We start from the raw sequence: 21,770 nt of genomic DNA, 5'->3' as shown, positions 1-21,770 counted from the left end.
TTACGAATATTAACAGAACTACTAATTTTTTTTGGTTTCATTCAGTACTAAAAACAATCTGACCTTGGTTTTGTGCAGTTCAAATACACTTTTTATAACATTCCTGTCTTGTTTCTAGCCCAAGTTCAGTTATTTCAATGATAGGTCAATAAACAGGATCAATTACTTCAGTTACTTTAATTGCAGTGGTATCAGCCAGCCTCATTCTCTCAATAGTCCTATTTTCTGTGGAATGTGGCATACATATTAGCGGTGTCTTTGAAATGTTAATATGATTAAAACTTAAGCAACAAAGTTCAAATCTACGGTAAGTTTAGAGACTATAAATTTTGTTTACTTAAACCAAACTGATATACAATAATGATCATGGGCATGTGTTGCAAAGATACCCAACTGCATGTCTATGCCTTAGAAAGTTCATATTACTAACATTTCACTTTTTAGTGAGTAGGGGTAAACAGGAATTACTCAGGAGATGCATTCTAACAAACTCCTAATCAGACTAGCAGACAATTAAGTAGATTTAAAATTACTCATAGCTTAGCTTTAAAACAACAGAAAAGTAAAACACAAGAAAACAATAAATGAAAAAAAGTAAGAGAATTGTTAAAAAGTGTGTATAGAAAAAATCTGAGGGGTAGTTATAAACATGTAAAAAATTATGTTTAACAAAAGAGAAAGAGGAGGACCAATTCTTTTGTTTGGAAGAAGAAATTATTAATCTAGAAATACAATACTTGTTTACATAAAATACATCAGATTTTTTAAGCAGAACCAACATGGTTTTAGATAGTTTTTTTTTCTTTTTAATGTGGTGTTTAAATAGAATTGGATATTTATTCAGTTATAATTTTGTCAAATATTAAACACCTCTGTGCCATATAGTTTATTGTAGTATTTAAATTTGATCGAAAATAATAGGCCTACTAATATTAACTATAAAAGACATAATAAAAGTAAAATTTTTTTTATGAATACAAAATCTAAATAAATGTTCACAATGAACCTAATATAAAACTGTTTTTTTTTTTTTATGTTTGTCAGTGGTGGTATGCAATAAAGATTGTTTTTTTGAATTATCGACTCTTTTAAAGGCAATCTGAACTAAATTAATGAAAATTTAAAATAAATGCTTTCAAATATTTTGAACATTATTAAGGCAATCTTCAGTAACTCAATGCTATTTTTATTTAAAAGAACAAGTGGTATTTTTGAGTTAAGCAGAAAGATATTTAGAATGATACAAAAATGTGTCAGATTTCAAACATGTCAGTTCATTTCTTTCTTTTATCACTATGAATTTATATATACTTAATATTGTTTGTGTTGAAATCTGAGCATTTGTTTTGTGTATTTATGGAAGTTTTCCAGTTTTGGTAGATATAACTTTAATTTAATTTAATTTCTCTATGATATGGTTAGCAAACGTTGACTATGTATATATTATAGGCTATTATGTGTGTGGTACAGTAATTTGTTTCTCTATGTAATGGTTAACTTGAAACAAAACAAATTGTTTGTTTACACATGCTTTTACTTTATATATAAGCATGATGTACTTTTATTTGTGCAGACAATGACAACTGGAGCCTTATTTAGTGAAGTATTTCTGTACATAAAACCAATATCTAAAAAATTGGCAATATTACATTTTTTACAGAAACTATTAATAGAAGCTTAGTGAATCAGTTATACTACAAATAAACTCTGCCAAATAGAAATCAGTCTTCTGAAAATCAGAACATCTACTCAACAACATAATATTTTAAGAATTTTCATTTTTATAAGTAAATTATTTTCACAATGATTGAATACAGCTGGATTAGAAATGAACAAGAAAATAATTCTTAACTTTTTTGTGGGTTATTATGCCTTTAAATAGTGTACAAATAGTCCTTTTGAAGTCATTTGACATGCTTAACAGAGTTTTATGTTTAAATTAAAACTATAATCTTTATGGCCCATAACTTAAATATTTTATCTCTGGAACTGGGTTTAATTTAAATTAGTCTACGAACAACTATTGAAAAAAATTGAATAAAGAGACAAATAAAATCTGTTTATTGAATAAAAAATTTACTTTAGTAACTAGTTTTTGTTTTATATTTTTCAGTCACAGGTTCAAGTAAAGAACCTGTCCCAGGTTGGATTGATAATTTGTATGGCACTTCTGGAGTTTGTGTTGGATATTCAACTGGATTTATAAGAATAATGGAATGTGATCCTAATGTTACAGCTGATATAATACCTGTTGATGTGGTAGCTAACATAATAATTGCTTCAGTATGGAATTTAAATTGTAGGTGAGTTTTAAATTTTAATAAAAGTTATAATACAAAAATATATTTTTAATCATAAATTGAACCAATTTTAATTTTTAAGAAATTACAACTGGTCTTGTGCAAGTAACTCTTTTCTGCAGTCTTTCAAGAATTTCTTGGTAAACATATTGATTTACAGTCTGTCCTGTAGGCAAAAACTCCTTATGGACAATGCCATTACTATCGAAGAAACAAATTATCATGATTTTGATTTTTAATCTGTTCATTTTTGCTTTTTTGGGACGTGGTGAGTTTGAAGTGTACCACTCCTTGCTGTGGCATTTTGTTTCAGGGTCATAGTCAAATATCCAAGATTCATCATCAGTATTAACATTTTTTTTAACTGATACACAATTTCTGTCCTCCCAGGCTTCCAAGTTCCTTCCACCATCACGAGATATCTATGACGGGTGGTGGATGATGTGGTCGAAGAAGCAAAGCTACTATAATTGATTGACTGAGGCAGAACTTGAATCTCTGATTATTGAATGATGAGTCATACACTTTGGTCATCTTCGTCTGATAGATTCTCATGCATCAATCTATTCTAGAGTTCAGCATCCCTACTTCTATATCATATTTGGCGCATGTCCAGAAACTTTTTTCTGTTTCTTCAGAAACAGCCAAGATATGCTGCTCCGCTAGGCAACAGAGCTCAGCACTTTTTTTAGCTCTAGATTTTCAGATACCTCCAGTACTACTGTTATTCAATGTTATTACCTCCTTTAGCGGCCTTCTCCTGTAAATTATTGTTTTAGTTTTTATATATAAAAACTACACACATCCGGTTACCTTACAAAAAGTTTTATAATATTATAAACAGCATGAATTCTGATGCTATAGTTCATACAGATGGATCTAAACACGATAATTCTGTTGGTTGTGCTTCTGTGGTTGGCAATAGAACATACTCATGTGTTTGGCCTTCCCAGCATAGTCAGCATTTTTGTCGCAGAGTTGTATGCTATTAATAAAGCCTTAAGTATAATTAACCAAACATATGACACGTAGTCATCTGTTCAGATTCCATGAGTGGCTTGCAGGCGATTAGTGCTACCAGACACGTTGGCGTCTGTGAGATTCACTCTATCATATCCGAGATAAAACAGCGTAACACAAGTGTGAGCTTCTGCTGGAGCACCAGACATGTTGGAATTTCAAGAAATGAGCAAGCTGATAGTGCAGCAAAATTGGCTAGTTTGTAGCCTACTTCAACTAATCGCATTGTTTCTGATGACCTTGCCTGTTATCTTGAAAGATAAAATGAATGGAAAACTACCATCTACAAAAAACTTCGTCCAGTTAAGAACACTATGTCATCGTAGTATTCCTCATGCAGGATTAACCGTTGAGAGGAGGTATGTGAGTAGGGCACACTAAATTTACTCATGGACACCTCATGAATCAGACCGATGCACCAGTCTATGTTTGTTGCGACTGCCAACTAACAATATATCACATCCTTGTGGACTATGTCTGTTATGCTGTATTGTGTCCCAAGTTTAAACTAGGAGTTAATATCCAAAATATTAATGTCTACAATTTCTTAAGGCCGTATATCTGGATTCAAATATTTGATTTTAACTGTAATGTGTGACTTTTAACTCTATTTATGACTTTTAACGTACAGCAATTCGTTATTTCATGTTAATCTTTAGTAGCTCACATTTCAGAAGTAAGTGCTTATCAATTACAATTGATTGTTGTATACACATAAAAATTGTTGATTGATTGTAGTTGGGTCTTCTCATATAATCTATATAAGACAATATAATCCGAGAAAGAGTGAATGTATGATTGTTAAACATATTATATTAGGTTAGGAACTCTTTAGTAAAGAAAACACAATAGGATGTTAAAAAACTGAAAAATATTTATTAAAAAAAAACCTTTAAATATTTATTTTTAAAAAAATCACCTAAAAATGCTCTCAGATAAGAGTAAAGTTACTTTAGAATGTTGCTGTATTTTTAAGGATTTTCTTCAAGGTTTGCAATAAAATATTTTTACTTGGAGTAATATTATCATTAAGCCCATTAACATTGCTGTAAAAATACACTTATGAATTTCTTTCTGAATTCAGAACAGTATGACAAAATCTTGTGAAAAACAGAAACTTTAATATTTTACATTAAGATTTTTTACATATATACCATTAACAAATTTTGTATTTACAAAGACATTAATTACCTAATCCTTCATCTACTATTAGGTACACTTTCATTGCCTGTACAATCTAAATAGGATATTCAGCAGGAACTTAGTGAATTTTCGAGTAAGTTTAATATGAGAAAAAAAGGTGTTCGGTTGTTTACTGCAGTCTGTATATGTTTACATTATAAAGTGCATAAGAATTCATTTGTAGTATATTTCTTAGTTGAATTTGTGTAGCTGTAGTTTGAATCTGCAGGTTTACTACTTCCTGTAACTTCAAAAAGTTTAGAATTTTGAGGAAATATAATTACTGTAATACTAATGAGATATTTTTCAAACTGAAATAAGCTAATCTTATACTATTTTTCCTGTATTGCTACCATAAAACTTTTAAAAAATTTGTTACAGAACAAAAAAGGACAGTATTAAAGATCCACCAACGAATTAAGGCACACAAAATCCAATGACATGGAATAATTTCTGTAAACTTGGCAAAAGATTGTGGTCAATTTCCATCTTTGCCTATACAATTCCCATTCTCATTCTGGTAAAGGACAAATTTAAATTCAGCATTTTTAAGTTCTTTCTTCATTATCTACCAGCATTACTGATAGATATAATTGCACAAATTTTTGGTAAAGAAAAAAGGTAAGCTTTTGTTTTTAATGACAATTTATAACAGAAACTAGAGCCAAGACTGGCGAGAGTTTATTCCTTGATTACACTTTTGTAATTATTACTATTATCCACTTAAGAAAAGGAATCATGCCAAATGTTACCACTCTATCATAGAGGTGGACAAAATGGTTGAAATTATAATTTAAAAGTTTAATTAAAGCCTATACTTTTAAAAATAGATACAGACTATTTATATGAAGGTAAAGATACGTTTATTTTCCCAGGGTAAGTGCCCACCGGGCTGGTCTAGTGGTTAACTCATCATCGCAAATCTGTTGATTTTGAAGTTGAGAGTTCTAAGGTTCAAATCCTAGTTACTTTTATACAGATTTGAATATAGATCATGGATACCGGCGTTCTTTAGCGATTGGGTTTCAATTAACCACACTTCTCAGGAGTGGTCGACCTGAGACTGTAAAAGACTACACTTCATTCACATTCATACACATCGTCCTCATTCATCCTCTTAAGTAATATCTTACGGTTGTTCCAGAAGCTAAACAGAAAAGGAGAGAGGATAAGTATAAGAATTGCTGAACTATCCTGAATAGTTTCTATAACATTTTAAAGATTACTTCTTTCTAAATATTTGACCTTCAGTAATTACATCACTCTACTCACTTACTGCTGTAAGTCCTGCTGTTAGTGCTGTAGAAATGTACTTTCACTCATTTACTTTCACTTTCAAATGCACTTCACTTTTAGCACATTTCAATTAATCACACTCTATCGATAAATGTTTTATAAAAGAATCAGAAAATGAGGATATTAGTTGAAAAAGTTGCCGAGTAGACAAAGTGTTTAATCCAGAAAATTTGTACCTACAATTTTTTTTATCTTCATACACTTTCCTAATGCTAAATTATAACATTAAGTTAGAAACAATTCTAAAATAAAAATTAACAGAAAAATTAATTAAATACCGATATCTATATTTACTTTACTGAAATTATTCTTTTTAAAATTCATATTATTCCGCTGTATTGTTAAAATTATATTTAATTTTTTTAAAAATAAAACACCTAGTACAGTATATTGAGATGGCATATCTTACCTTAATTTTTCATTAAAGTACTTCATGGATCCTGCATCCTCAGTCATGATTGAAGTTATTCTGTAATAAAAATATAAAAATAAAAATACTAAAATAATAATTGCGTATTAATTTTCATACGTGCTGCTATATGTTGCAGTATTTATAAGAACGTCTCCCTCAAATACTGTCGATGGCTATCAAATTGAAATTTTGTTTGTATTTATACGTGTAATATTTTTCTAATATATTTAATTTTATGTAATCTTTATTAATTTCTAATACTTCTAAATTTGTGTTAATATCAGAAATACAATGTTTATTGTTTATTAAATGTTTATGCATGTATTTATTTATAGCAGTCTTGGTGAATATTTTTAGTGAAAAAAAAACTGTGTTAAACATGTTATTCATTTTATTTTTGTTGGTATACTTTCAGGCAGCTAAAAATATCAGAGAATGTTGACAAATTTTCGCAGTTAGTATCACATTTCTCTACAAGACAATGGGATTTTTCTAACAAGAATACTCAAGATTTGTGGAAATCATTAGATCAAGAAGATAAAGAAATATTTCCATTTAATATTGAAGATATTAATCGGGAAGAATATTTTTATAATTATACGAGAGGAATAAGACAATACTTATTAAAAGACAATTTGTCAACTATTCCAGCCGCAAAGAAAAGGGCCAAGCGGTTAGTTTTTCTGAATCTTTTTTTATTAGGCATTACACTCTGTTTTCTCTGTTTCTGTATTCTCTGTTTTTATTCTTCTCTGCTAATCTCAAAAATATTTATATAACATTCTTCATCATGTGATATCATTTAACAAATTTTATTATACATTCAAATAATACTACTTCTAAAAACCTACTGCTCTGAGAATGAGTTATTAATGTTTTATTTTATACTGTTATCAATTTTCTCAAACTGATCAGTGAATTAATACTAATGTCTATTTTCCCATACCGTTATTATACTCTAAACAACCTCACTAACCAAATTTGGAAAGATTACCGTTAAACCTATCGATCTAATACTCCATTTTACAAGGGTGTTCAACTTCTTTAATTTGTTCATGTATTTTATGAACCTGCATAATTTTCTTGTTATACAAATGATTTTAAAGTTTCCTTTCCTTTCTGACCGATCCCTACATTTATATTTGGTACAAGCAGATTTATTTGCCGCATAAATGGTTCTCTTAGTTGGTGCTAATCTGTTTTTAATATCATCTTTACTTTCCCATTCCTTTGTGATTTTATCATTTAAATAACAAAATTCTCATAATTCTGATATGTCACCTCTTTTCAACATTTTTGAACATCTACCTTTATGTCAGTCATATTTCATTACTTATATTTTGTATCAAAATACTACCAGAATTAATTTTAATTAATTTTTTATTTCCACTAGAACAAATATATCATTAACTAAATCCTTATTTTTAACCTATATTTATTAAACTTGCTTTTTCATTATTTATATGTACAAGTTAAGAAAAATCATAGGCTGATGTATTCATGTCCAATTCCTTTCAAAATTAAACCTTGTAAATTTTCTCTTGCAATTATAACAGCAACTATCCTTCTACAAATTGTATATATTATTCATTACCGACACAATTTTTAAATATCTCATTCCATTTGATATCATCAAAAGGGTTCTTAATATCTACAAATAAAGTGAGTAGTATATTTAGGCAGATTTATTTGTCTTTAGTGTGCCTCGGTTGATGTATAACAAATAACACGTGGATTTTTATACAGATGATTAAAGATATCACTATGCTTTTTTAATAAAATTGAATAGCCTTTTTGTAAGATAAATAGTCATTATTAAAAAAAATGAAAGTACTTTTGTACTAATACAATACTACTATTATGAGATTAAGTTCCAGTTAATCTACATTATTCTGTGCACTGTAGAGTAGTATTCAGTGAAATATAAACGCTTTTGTAAAAGTAACTTGTCATCACTGGTTCTCATTTTAAGAGTTCTTGCAATGATAAAAATTAAAAATATGAATTAAAGTATTTAACAAGTCTCTGCAGGTGGCAAAAGATGGGATCGATCGACAAATGGCAGATAGACCTACAGACTGATCCCAGAGATCAGAGATGGCTGGACATGGGGAACTGGATATGGGTTGAACCAGCTCCTTAACAGTCACAGGTATTTTAAAGCATACTTGTGAGCGTGAATGTTGAGACAATTTGTTTGTAAAAAAACAATAATAAAAATATTAGTAATAATAATAATAATAATACATAATTGTATGATTCTCAATAACTTTGTTTTTTGTGTTTTTTTTCAGGATATATTTGTCAAATTACATATTATTAATATTCTTCATTTTTGTATTTGGATGCATAACATGGATTGCTGTTGGTTTCATTACAAGCTTTGGTTCAATAATTGTACCCTTAATTTATGATTATTTTACATACAGCTCAACACATTTACATGTTATAAAAATGAAGAAAATAATGCAAGCTAGATTAACAGTTTTAATCGCATACATTATTAAAAAATATTTAGATAAATATGAGGATGATATACCAGTTCAATATATTTTTTTAAGAGGTGGAATGTTTATATTTGATAACAATAATGATTTAAATGATGAATACGTATATGACTAAAAACACCATTTTATACATTTTTTTTTTGCAATGTAGATTATAAAATTCAATACTAGTATTGCATGAACCATCTAGGATAATTAGTGTTAAAGGTATTTTGTTAATTATCAAATCTTTTAAAATTACAATATATAAATGTTTAATTAAAATAAAATAAAAATTTATATATTTAAATTTGTGATGATGAATACCTCCTTCAGTTGGCAGGCATGGTATTGTATAACAAAATAAAATATATTTCGTCAATAAAGATGGCGAAGTTAAACTTCTTTCATCATGATGAAGTAGATTAAAAGTCTGTTTCATTCTTAAAAAATGAAATAGACTTTTATACTTGAAAAATATTCAGCTCAAAAATTTACAAACGTTTTTATCTCATATGGAAAAGTTTACAATTTATTACTGATTTGTGGCATTATGAAGAAAGAATTATATGATGCTTAATTTAAAACTTTTAGAGCATTTATTATATATAACAAGCAAAATAATGTTGCTTAAACAAACCGATCAAAAAAATGAATTACCAATGCAAAACAAAAACTACTTTTTACCTTCTTATGGTTCTTTGTGTGATTTATTCATAAATTTTTACTTGTTGTAACATATGGTGTAAAAGAAACTAATGTTTTAAAGAATACTTATTTATTAGTTTTACAGGGTCATTTCACATCAAACGCCTACTATCTACAAGAAAATGATAATGGAATTGGTTTTTATAGCAGATAATGCTATTCATACTAGCTATAGAGGTACAATCAGAATATTACCTTTCCTGCAGCAAATGAGGTCAATCTGTTTTTTTGAGGTCTTGCTTCAAAGCAAGACCATGAATGAAATTTTTGTGGATGAATATTCTTCTACCTCGGTCCTAAAAAATTAACAGCTTCAAGAAACAAAAGGAAAGGATAAGAAATGGATTGATTTTGGTGTGTTAAGTTCAAATTCAACATTAATTTCATCTTCAAATACTGTAAATGTTGTATTTTGAAGGTTGGGTTTCAATTAACAACTCAGTTTGAACTAGTTGGCTAGAGTCTATGTACTACGTAAATAAACTATGGTCCATCACAACCAAAATAGTATCTAAAGCAAAATATCAATCAACAATCACTTTCTGTTAATATATGCTGCAGATGTTTATTAACTAAATCTTATTTTTATTAGGAAGTTTTTTTTTTTTGTAGTAATGCAGAAGTTAACATTTATATTGACTTTAACTTATTTCTAATCTGATAAATAAATTTATATTTACAATAATCTGGGAAGTGAAATAATATAAATGTAAAGTTTACAATATGTTTATAACATTTTCTTTGAGTTTGGATTTTTATTTCCTTTGAATTTTCATTTGGTTTTGAGTACTGTATGACTAAAGAAAAAGAGAAATACAAGCAGAATATCTGTGGATGTACTTTCATTGTGTTCAAACTTAGTTTTAATTAAAAATTATCACATCATCTTACCCAAATTATTCTGCAGATAAAATAGTACCCGAATCTCTGGGACACCTTAAATTACAAAAGCTGATATCTAACACTTCAAATCAGACATGCTTGGGAGATATGCAGAATGCATATATACAAACAGATGAGGTCATTAGTAAAAATACAAGAATAACAAATTTCAAGAATAGGAAATAAACATGAATAGCAGTAACATTAACTGAAATTGCTTGCTCAGCTGTATAATTTTTAGAAATTTTTTTCTATTCTGACAGTTGCAGCACAATGAACTGTTATTGTTAGATGTCCTTAAAACACTTTTTGATTTGTAGTTGAAAGGCCTAACATTGCTTTCCTGCAAACTCTTGAAATTAATACAATTTTCTCAAACAAATAGAACGACGGGTGAAATAAATCTGGAAAGGATATCCATTCACAGTCTTAGTTAATCATAATTGCTTTATTTGTGTTATAATTTTACAAAAATAAATGAAGCGTTCATAAATTATCGAAGCAAATTATATGATAAGACAGTACACAGTCATCTGCGATGATGACTAAAATATAATTTAACACTTCTCTAAAATTTGAGATTATTTTACATTTTTACAGTTACATCTTCCTCAGATTTACAAAGTACTATTAAGTATAAATAAGTCTTAAAGCCGAGTCAAATATAAAATCAGTTATTGTGATGACATCAATTTCAATAACTCTAGTTTTTTCTGGGAGGTTTGTGTTAGCAATGAAGCTTGTTCAAGCTGCCTTGTTGAATAACCATATTTTACAGACGGGATTCATTTTCATTAGAGCACCAGTTGAATTTGCACCAAAAGTGGTCACTTTTGTGAAGGTTTTTTCAAAACTTTGAAAGAGTACTTTGATGCAATCGATGCAACTATAAATCTATGCAGGATTTCATTAAGCTTCTGGCATTAAAACAAGTTCCTGAGCCATTATTTAATATAACTATTTCAGTATTTATAAGGAGCCTTTCCAACTCTCTTCCTCGGGGATTTATTCAGTCTAATCCCCAAAGAGCATTATGTGCATTAGTTACCCATTAGTAATAGGGTAGTGGGTGGAGGAAGCTGGGCAATTAATTGCATTATGTCATCCTCTTTCCAGTGAAAGTTTGGTAAGTGTATGTTGCAGAGAGTAATCTAATGGGTACTTCATTCTGATTGTGACCTCTGACCCTTACACTTGAAGGTTGATCTCACAGATGAATATTACACTTTCTTAATTTAAAATATCATCTTGGGGAAAATGGGTTTCTTACAGATATATACAAATAGGGTTCAGATCGTTTAACAATCATAGAAACTCAAGGACTCAAATATCCTTGATGCTTCACTGCAAATCAATTTATTTATGTAAGAGATTAATTTCAGACTTTGCCTTTTGGCCAACCCTTTATCTTCTTCTCCATCCTAAAAATTGCTTCATTGTCTAAAATTATGTGAAAAAGGAGAAACAGTCACCCCTTATGTTGTTTTAAATGGTCTCTCTGGTTTGGTAAGTAAGATCACCTGAGAAGAAAATGGCATCAAAGGCTCTTTAGAGGAGGTTCTGAAAATTTACTTTCATAACTGGTTCATCTGGTGGATTATGTACCTGAACCTTAGCCTCAATTTTATATGGTTTTTTAGTCTGTCAGATGCATTTTGATTTTCTTTCAAAAGAATTTTAAATTTACTCAAACAACCATTGAATGTATTTGTAAAGTTTCTCATGTAAGTAAATACTCAGCAAAACTTCCCATTTGAGAGTCAAGTGAATTTCCACTAAAACCTCAAACACAAGAGTGAAGAAAACACGCAAGAAAATGATAAATGGAATTATTTACAGTAATGGTTATTAAGCTTCTTATGAAAAGTCACAGCATTTCGTTCACCAAAAAAACATAACTAACATGATAACCAGTAAAACAGCTTCGTTATGTAATTTTCTTTATATAATGGTTACTTTTTTAATGTTTTTTTGGTAGTTATGATTTTTTTTATTGAGCTAATACATAACTACATATTTCATGAAAAATAATAAAAGGCTTATCTTCGCTAAATTACCACCTTCCCTCATAATCACCAGGTACTAAGGTCTGAGTGAACTCTTCTAGTTAACAGCTCTCTGCAAACTCCTTGCCTCATTATGAACACGTGCTAATTTAAACCTCTTTTTTCTTTTCACCTCTGACAACACGGCTGGTTCATAACGAGAGGGTTTACGTGTATCCTAAGTTACAATAGATTGTTCAGCAATGAAAAATTAATAAACAAGAAACTGAATGTCATGACACAAACTCCAAACAGTCCTTTAAAGAATTAAAAAGGAAAATAGAATAACAAAACAAAAATCTATCGACAAAAATTTAATATACAAGAACAACTTTCCCGAAAATATTAGTAAAAAAGAAATCTATGAATTTAAAAAACAATTCACCAAACTAGAAGAAGAAAATAAAGAGAAAGAAATAAAAATGCAAGAAACGTCAAATAGAATCAAAATATTCTAATATAACCAACAAAAAACTAATCCTCATATAAAGAAGCAAAACAACAAAAACCTACAACAAATTATTTATAAAATAGAAAAGAAACATGATGAACAAGTTGAAAAGACATAGAGGAAATCTACAGACACATGCCCAATAAAATAAAGATAAAGAGAAGGAAATATCATAGTAAAATTCATATATAACTCAAACAAGGATTAAAATTTATAACTAAAGAAAAACAATTATAACAAATTCAGATGTAGAGAACAAACTGGATGAACAGAATATTTGTTATGCATGAAAGCTTCACAAATCAATAAAAAAAAATTCTTTTGGGAAGGAATCCATTTAGTTCTTCAAGGAAAAGTCCTTTTTTAATGGTCAGGACTATGAGAAACAATAGATCATATCTCAGTCAAAAAAGAGGAATGGAAATGAATCGACAAAAAAAATATTTATCTATAAACCAAAGATTTACTTACATCAAAAACTTTACAAATCAACAAAAAAGATTTTTCTGGAAATCAAAACTATACATCTGATAAGAACATATAGTAAAACCAACTCCAAATCCAACTAAATCCAAATATAATTTTTATATAAAGCAAATAAAAGCTTAAGGACCTTTTTCAGTAAGTGGGTACAACCTTTTTCTTTTTGTTTTTAAAAATAATAAAAACATTTTTACATTTATATAACAATAACCAAATAACATTTTTTTAAATAATTATTAATATATTTATTACTGAAATATGTGGCTTTAAATTATTACAAAACTAGGTGGACCTGGAACAATTGTAGTATTGATGAGTCTCTGTTTTCTAAAAGAAAATACAATAGAGATTGAATGTTACCACAATAGCGGGTTTTTGGAGAAATTTATCATGAAACAAAAAAATGTTTCATGTGTGCTGTTCCTGATAGAACAAAGGAGACATTAATGTCTACAGTTGTAGCATGTATTGAACCAGGTACTAAAATCATATCAGATTTATGAAAAGCATTTGATTGTATAGAAGATTTAGAAGGTATGAATTATACACTTACACAAATGACAGTAGATATAGGCAAGTCCTCATTTTCAAAAAGAAAGTGCAATACGGGCAGAATTCTTTCAAATCAGTGGGCATTTGTAGAGAAATTATAAATATAATCTAACCAAACTTATCCTACACTCTTTTTGCTCGCTAACCTTGACTAATTACAAACGTGATACAGAAAATCATAGTGAAAACTTTGTTGATCCAAAAACAGATGCATATACCCAAAGTAATGAAAGTTTATGGTGGTGAGCTAAAAATCACAATAAGAAGGAATGTGACCCTAAACAGCTATTGGGTTATTTTAATAAAAATTATGTTTTGGAGGTTAATTTGGTTATTAAAAACAAAATAAATATGGGTACTTTGTTACTTTTTGAAAAAAGTGGTACCCACTCACCGGAAAAGGACCAAGCTTAGTCACAATTTTATATATACTAGTTTTGATGTTTCTTCATTGGACAAAAAGTATATATATCACTATAAAAATTTATTTACATACTCAAACAAAAATGAATCTGAAAATCCAAGATCATGAAATATTAATAAATAATAATGAAAAAATGTATAATACAAATTGGAAAATACAACAGTACAAATAATAAATACAAGCCTAATCTAAATATAATCCTCATTAAACAGAAACCGCTTAATATAAACTGGTGTACACTAAATATGCAATTAAAAAGAATGAGAATTGAAAAATACATAATTTGTCTATCAGAAGTCAATTTATGTAAAAGTAATGTTTATAATGTAAATGGATATAATAAAATATCAAAACAGAGAACATTAAAAAGAAAATGGAATTATAATATTTATAAAAGAGAATGTAAGGTATACAATCCAAAAGCCAAAACTATAAAAAGCAAAATCTATAGAAATTGAAATTATCAAGAGTTAAAAAAAAACATCACTTAATAGTAATATATAGACCACTATCAGGAAGCATAATTGAATTTATTCAAGAACTAGAAGAATATCTGAAAATTGAAATAAATCAGGGGAAAAATTAGCAGTGATTTTAATATAAATACAATAGATGAATCATTAATTCTAGCAAAAAAATATCTGAACACACTATCTGCATTATGGATTACTACTTAGCATGATAACCAAACCAAAATCAGAAGAATTTGTCTAGATAACCTTAACTCAATATGAATAGATCACATCAATTCCAATTTACTACCAGAAAAAATAATACTTTATCCTCTTCCAAAAAAAAAAAAAACATTTTTAGTTGAAAAAAGACCCAAAAAAACAATTGTTTGTTCTGAATCCAAAAAAAATTGACGTACAAAGAGACTGAATACTATTTGTTACTCTCAACATTACATAGTAAAGTGTATAGTGAGTAGAGAAGGGTCTCTTTACACCTGCTATCACATCAACCCTGGCTGCCACACTACCAGTTATAATGGTGGTGTAAGTTCGATTCCAAAATCATTTTCTATTATACATAATCTGCGATAAGCCATGACCATAGTGCCCAATCAATGTAGTGATCTGAAAGTGGAAGTCAGATCAGGATCATTATAAAGAATGGTTACATTTCCAGGTCTACTCATTTTATTACATTTTGTATTTGTTTTCACTGTATATACAATAAATAAATTAAAGTGTAAACAAAATAATCGTTTAAACAACCGAGTAAAAATATTAAACACCTCTTATGATTCCTGAATCATTCCACTTTTGGAGTGAATGGCCAATATGAATAAAGGGGATTAAAGTTAAGCAAACTGTTTTAAATACTAAATAATAAAATAACAAAATAATAGATTTTGCTCTTAATGATTGAGTAGCTTACATTTTCGTGTTTCTTCTAAACCATTTGTTTTTTACATTTCGATTCAATTACAAAATAATAAATACCAAAATAATGTTACTTTAAATAAATGTTCTTAACAATTGAATAGCGTGCTTTTTTTCATACTTTTCCTAAACTAATTGTTTGTTATAAGTTTTTTATCTTGGAAGGTTTATCATGTTTGCATGAATCACCGATAAATATGTTTTTAAAATACATAGGGCTCAAAAATCTACCACACTCTTGAGTCAAACTGACATACCTACAAACATAATTTTTTTTTTTTATTATAATAAAAAATATCTATTCACAATTAACACTGCATATTTGTTTTAAATCTTTTTATTTGTTAAAACTAATTTAAATTGTTTAGTTTTAGGTGCTGCTTGGTAATTTTGATAATTATCAATATGTTATATATAGTGCCATATTATTTCTTCAAGTTCCACATTGAACTTGTTAGAGCCTGCCTGCCTGCCAAAATGCCTTATAGCTACTCTTCAAAGTCAAAAGAACAAAAGAACAAAATCCGTTCTAAGAAATTACTTAAAAATTTTACATTCTAACATCATCGGGTATGTTGTGTTATTTTGATGGAAAATGCAATGTTTTCACTGATGATTCTTTAAATAGAAAATGATTGGATCATGATCAAGAAACTGTTATTGGCCACAACTTTACACAACTTATTTTCCACAACTTTACTCTATGATCAGTTCAGTTTCCAACATTTCAACAATAAACTTGTACATTGACTGTGGCATATCACTAGTATTTGGAATAAAACATGAAAAAGTCAAATTCACTGTTAGCAAAATGCAAAAGGATTTGCTGGAAATGGTAAAAAAAAAACACATTGTTAATTTTCCTAAAGACTTGAATGTGAATTTTATCAGATTAGATGTTGCTATTCACAAAAGAAATGAAGTATTACTTTTACCTTACATCATAATGTATTAAGATAATCCGAAACCAATGAATATGGTCAACCAAAAGGCATCATCCCCTAAAAAAATTTAAAAAATGTGAAAAAACAAAATTATACAATATTGAAAATGAAAAAAACCCAAATTTATTATTTCAGTGAACATTAATTCATCGGTGTCAAACATCAATATTCTGAAAATTCCATAATAAAACATGATGTTGATAGTTGCAGTGAAAAGCCAGTAAGTGTGAATGAAAAAGCATATTATTGTAGGTAAAGCTACTCAATCAAATTCAACAATTTCAAACCGGTTCAACAAAAAGCAAAAATTGAAATCATACATGACAAGAGATGTAAAAATGAATTTGATACATTTGAATGATAATCGCATGAAAATCAGACAAAATAATCAATGGATAAACAATAATCAAAAGGTTGCCTTTACATCAACAATAATTCAAAACACTACAACTTATTTACCTTATGAAACTATTTACTTTTAACAACCCAAAAAGAGAAAGCCACTTCACTATTAAGTAGCCACTTCTAATTAACTACCCAAATAATGTATATAATATTCATGAAATAAAATACATTTAATATTCACGATGAAAGTAATTAATCAATTGAAGAGAATAAATATACAAAATTTACTTATTTACCAAGAAAATTATATTTTCAACACCGTCATATCAAACTTTAATTTAGCCTGGGTCATTTGTGATCACTATCTTTGGATCATTTCAGAAAATGTTTTATATTGTTTATCCGATGCATTTTAGGTGTTAGATTGGCAGAGATTGTTAACCCTAACTGCATGTGGGAGATTGATAATTCAAGGCTGAATACTATACCCAGCCACCGTTTTTGTAATCGGTTTCTAATGAATAGTACACACCCGGCGGTCCCGGGTTCGAATCCCAGTCAGGCATGGCATTTTCACACACGCTACAAATCATTCATAACATACTGTGAAACAATACCTAACAGTGGTCCCGGAAGTTAAACAAAAAAAAAATAATCTTATGCGAGTTTATCAAGCTCACCGATGTTTTTATAGATGCAATATTATAAGATATAGACCACAATTTGTTTAAAGTAATGTAAACAAGAGTAATGCTAACTCGTATGTACAAACTTAAACAAAAAAATTCAAATTGTGATTAAAATGAAATGTTTAATAATAAATAAAAGTAATAAAATATTTTTTTTTAAAGTAATAAATATTATTTAATAAATGAAAAATAATATAGTTCAATAGGCATTGCAAAATATTTATAAAATATTTTTTGATCGTACGGTGACAGAGGAATATTTTGCAGAGGTATTTTAGAGGTAATAATTTTTTGTGTTAGCTGGATGTACAAGGTGAAAAGATTAGTCAGCGAGTAAGTAATGCGAGGACGGCGGACGGCATGAGACAGAGAAGGTTGATAAACAGAACGGGTTCATTGCAGCCTATACCGTTTCTACAGTAAATCATGGGAAGTATGCTCACTTGCATACTTAAATTGTGTACATACTTCTGCACTAAACACTATTTTGTTTTTTTTTCAATTATTATTTTATTAGGGCATGTTTTATAACATATTTTTAGAAATACCGGTATTTTTACTTTATCGACTGCAGCTCTATTGCTTCTATGTAAAGGCTACAACTACAAAGAGTTTGTATAACATATTCATCGGTCCAAAATTTCGATATCGGGTTTTTTTGCAAATGTCGACGTTTCATAACCCCCCGAGTCCAAAAAACGGTTTTTTAAAAATCCGTGGAAATTTCGGAAAGATGTATGTACATTTGTTGGCCTGTATTTTGATTAATATCTAAGTGTAATTAGCGGCTGAACGAACATTTTCTTCGAAAATGGCCCAAAAAGTTTCTACATAAGGGGCTAGATGCCATTAAATTTTTGAGAAAATTAAAAAAGGGAGGGTAGTTGTTGCCATTCTGAATTAAAAATTCCAAAGTTTTAAATCAATCAATATATTGGGGGGGGGGGGGGGATATTCAATATTGTATCTAAAACGAGTTGACCAAAAAGGTTGAAATATGGCACTAATATTTTTCTATATAGATGTATATTTTTCTCCCACGAAAAAAATGAGAATTCACAAATTCGTGAATTAATTTCATTGATGCTTCCATTTTCATCGGGGAATGTCCTTCTTTTATTAAATGCGCTACATAATTAAAATCTTGTTTTTGATTTTTAGAAGTAAAATAGAAGAAAAAGATATATAGAAAGTAATGGTGTATATCCAAAATAAAATGTTAAATGCAGTGTAACATATATTGACAAACGGAAAGAAAATTAAAATTAAGATGTAACTAACACATGAGATTTTTTAAAAATACATTCACAAATGTGTTAAAGGAAGAAGAATGAACATATTACAATATCTAAAAACCTTTAAATTAAAGAGTAACAACAAAACGATCATAAATGAACAGATCAACAGACAAGCGTGTGTCCTTTTCAACCTCAATTTATTAAAAGCAGAAAATAGATAAATAAAATTAAAAGATAAGTATAAAAATTAATTACAAACAAGAAGAAGGCCAGATAAGACAACAGGTTGGTCTAATGGTGAATTCGTCATCGCAAATCGCCGATTTCGAAGTCGAGAGTTTTTAGGTTCAAGTCCTAGTAGACGGTAACTTTTATACGGATTTCAATATTATATCGCGGATACAGGTGTCTTAGGTGGCTTCAATTAACCACACATCTCAGTAACGGTCGACCTGAGACTGTACAACATTACACTTCATTTACATTCACGCATATCATCATCTGAAGTAATACCTTACGGTGGTTCCGGAAGCTAAACAGAAAATAAAGATAAGGCATAACGTCAAATATAAGGAGGGGCGCTGACTAAACGTTATATAAAGATTAACAGAAATTTAAAATTAAGTTTTGACAATGAAGTATTTCGGAAACGCGTCGACAAACGATAAAAGAATAAAGCTAAGAAAAGGTAAGCGGTATTCAACACAGAAACTATAGTGAACTTAGCAGAAAATATAATAGGAATTATTATTTTAATAACTGCCATGTCAATCGTTCTGAGAATTCGTCGGTAGTATTAAGGGCCCAAATACCAAAAAGGATTTTATCGCTTTCGGCCGCTGAAAAACAATCGAGAGTGCGAAACAAACAGGGCGATGATAGATTCCAATTTATACGAACTTACACGGAGTACAAAATTGTGAATCTGTACGAACAAATACAACGCGATAGAGGCATATATCCCTCCTAACGAACAGGTGAGTGGCATGTTTGATTACGGAATTAGTAATACTTTATAAATAGCAAGGTCGTTTAAAAAATACATGTTAGTTACAGTAAATTATCTGAAAAGGAATTTTTTTTTCAATTCAAGGAACAATTAACTAGGAATAGAAGACGTACATCAAATACAATATTTTTCGAGAAAAAACTGAGGAAAGGTCAACAACGGAAAGTTTATATAAGCTGCTGTTCCTTGAGAATGCTTAGAATTTTGATTATTAGAGACGTTGGAAAATCTTACAACGGATGCGTACAGACGTATGTTCTTGAAATCTGATTTTTGTGTAACGTTACTCTCTCGTCACATTATTTATAATTTCACCTATGAGGAATCGTTTAAATATGATTATGGAGGTAGAAGAACTTTGTTATTTGGGAAGTAGAATTACTAAAGATGGACGAAGCAGAAGCGATATAAAATGCCGAATAGCACAAGCGAAACGAGCCTTCAGTCAGAAATATAATTTGTTTACATCAAAAATTAATTTAAATGTCAGGAAAAGACTTTTTAAAGTGTATGTTTGGAGTGTCGCTTTATATGGAAGTGAAACTTGGACGATCGGAGTATCTGAGAAGAAAAGATTAGAAGCTTTTGAAATCCGGTGCTATAGGAGAATGTTAATAATCAGACGGGTGGATAAAGTGACAAATGAAGAGGTGTTGTGGCAAATAGATGATAAAGAAAAATTTGGAAAAATATAGATAAACGAAGAGACAGACTTATAGGCCACATATTAAGGCATCCTGGGATAGTAGCTTTAATATTGGAAGGACAGGTAGAAGGAAAAAACTGTGTAGCCAGGCCACGTTTGGATTATGTAAAACAAATTGTTAGGGAAGTAGGATGTAGGGGGTATACCGAATGAAACGACCAGCACTAGATAGGGAATCTTGGAGAGCTGCATCAAACCAGTCAAATGACTGAAAGCAAAAAAAAATTATTAACCGTTGTGTAATATACACAAGCCGAACAACGATTTCGGTGACCCGCTCGTAAGTATTTAGGGACGAACAGAACAGGTATAAAGACAAGCTGTGCCTTAGATAAGTACATCTTAACCCCGTAGGGAAAACACCCGCCTAGTGACTTTCCGTCATCACCCCCCCCCCCGTTCATTGCCCTGTTGGGCTTTAACGGGAGCTCAGATACGTAGTCAGTCAGTCAATCTAGGTAGTGACACAATAGCCAGTTGCCAAGTACGATGATCAGCTGTTTCGAAGAGTCCATGAGGTTAGCGAACGACCCGATAAATTAAAAGTCACATATAAACAAACGTAAATCCCTCGCGTGGGAAAACGTCTCTTCATTAAAAACGCACTTTGCAAAAGGATCTTTTGTTTTTAAAATGTTATTCGCTTACTGATTATTCGTGTTTTTTCCTTATATACTAAAATAGAATTTATAATGTATTTTTTTTATTTTTTATTTACGAGGTCGTAGTACAAATAGGCTAAGCTGGTGCATACAAATCGAGTATCATGCACGACTAAGCTGCCACTTATTTCATTAACGATAACAGATTTTTACTAATAAAGTAATAAAATATATTTATTTATTTCTTAGCCTATATTTTAATCTCGGGCAGCCAAATATATTTATTAACACTTTTAGTGCCAACGTCCGTTTATCAGGACTCTAGTAAAAATTATACGAAACCGTAAACGAATGTGTTTTCCACACTGTTTGTAATTTTTTTCTCAGAAAAAACCCGTTCTTTCTGTTAATAATAAAATGCTGTGTATTTGGGCTATACCGCAATCGAAATATAGATTAGTCGGTTAGTTGTTTTCCGTTTACGTTTGGTTATGTTGTAAAAGCGTCTTTGTTAGTCGCGTTATATTGTGCTTTGTTCCAGTTTTGCGATATTTTAAGAACAACGAGAAACGTTGTACAAGTGGACCGGGTAAAGATAGATAAATTAA

General features: G+C 29.5%; 1 long non-coding RNA gene across 2 annotated transcripts in view; it reads right to left on the bottom strand.

Annotated features, from left to right (window-relative positions):
- Window positions 1–21,770, bottom strand: part of LOC142331547 (uncharacterized) — a 162,627-nt gene that overhangs the window by 50,466 nt on the left and 90,391 nt on the right. For both annotated transcript variants that reach the window (XR_012758035.1, XR_012758036.1), the window contains exon 3: window positions 6,208–6,267. This is a non-coding gene — a long non-coding RNA (uncharacterized LOC142331547). The remainder of the gene's footprint in view (window positions 1–6,207; window positions 6,268–21,770) is intronic.

Source organism: Lycorma delicatula, chromosome 10 (genome assembly GCF_047948215.1).
Source record: "Lycorma delicatula isolate Av1 chromosome 10, ASM4794821v1, whole genome shotgun sequence".
NCBI lineage: Eukaryota > Metazoa > Arthropoda > Insecta > Hemiptera > Fulgoridae > Lycorma > Lycorma delicatula.
The sequence above is the reverse complement of the archived record's forward strand: the minus strand, read 5'-3'. Positions and strand labels throughout refer to the sequence as shown.